A 1,375-nucleotide genomic window follows, 5' to 3' on the forward strand; every position below is an offset into this window, starting at 1 on the left:
ATGACATGATACTCTACATAGAGAATCCTAAGGAGGCTACCAGGACACTACTAGAGCTAATCAATGAATTTGGTAAAGTAGCAGGATACAAAATTAATGCACAGAAATCTCTTGCATTCCGATACACTAATGATGAAAAATCTGAGAGTGAAATTAAGAAAACACTCCCATTTACCATTGCAACAAAAAGAATAAAATATCTAGGAATAAACCTACCAAAGGAGAAAAAAGACTTGTATGCAGAAAACTATAAGACACTGATGAAAGAAATTACAGATTATACAAATAGGTGGAGAAATATACCATGTTCTTGGATTGGAAGAATCAACATTGTGAAAATGACTCTACTACCCAAAGCAATCTACAGATTCAATGCAATCCCTATCAAATTACCACTGGCATTTTTTACAGAACTAGAACAAAAAATTTCACAATTTGTATGGAAACACAAAAGACCCCGAATAGCCAAAGCAATCTTGAGAACGAAAAATGGAGCTGGAGGAATCAGGCTCCCTGACTTCAGACTATACTACAAGGCCATAGTAATCAAGACAGTATGGTACTGGCACAAAAACAGAAATATAGATCAATGGAACAGGATAGAAAGCCCAGAGATAAACCCACACACATATGGTCACCTTATCTTTGATAAAGGAGGGAAGGATATACAGTGGAGAAAAGACAGCCTCTTCAATAAGTGGTGCTGGGAAAACTGGACAGCTACATGTAAAAGTATGAAATTAGAACAATCCCTAACACCACACACAAGAATAAACTCAAAATGGGTTAAAGACCTAAATGTAAGGCCAGACACTATCAAACTCTTAGAGGAAAACATAGGCAGAACACTCTATGGCATAAATCACAGCAGGATCCTGTTGGACCCATCTCCTAGAGAAATGCAAATAAAAACAAAAAAAAACAAATGGGACCTAATGAAACTTAAAAGCTTTTGCACAGCAAAGGATACCATAAACAAGACCAAAAGACAACCCTCAGAATGGGAGAAAATATTTGCAAACGAAGCAACTGACAAAGGACTAATATCCAAAATTTATAAGCAACTCTTGCAGCTCAATAACAAAAAAACAAACAACCCAATCCAAAAATGGGCAGAAGAACTAAATAGACATTTCTCCAAAGAAGATATACAGATCGCCAACAAACACATGAAAGAATGCTCAACATCATTAATCATTAGAGAAATGCAAATCAAAACGACAATGAGATATCATCTCACACCGGTCAGATTGGCCATCATCAAAAACTCTAGAAACAATAAATGCTGGAGAGGGTGTGGAGAAAAGGGAACCCTCTTGCACTGCTGGTGGGAATAATGTAAATTGATACAGCCACTATGGAGAACAGTATGGAG

This window comes from Physeter macrocephalus, chromosome 11, assembly GCF_002837175.3.
Source record: "Physeter macrocephalus isolate SW-GA chromosome 11, ASM283717v5, whole genome shotgun sequence".
NCBI classification, from domain to species: Eukaryota; Metazoa; Chordata; class Mammalia; order Artiodactyla; family Physeteridae; genus Physeter; species Physeter macrocephalus.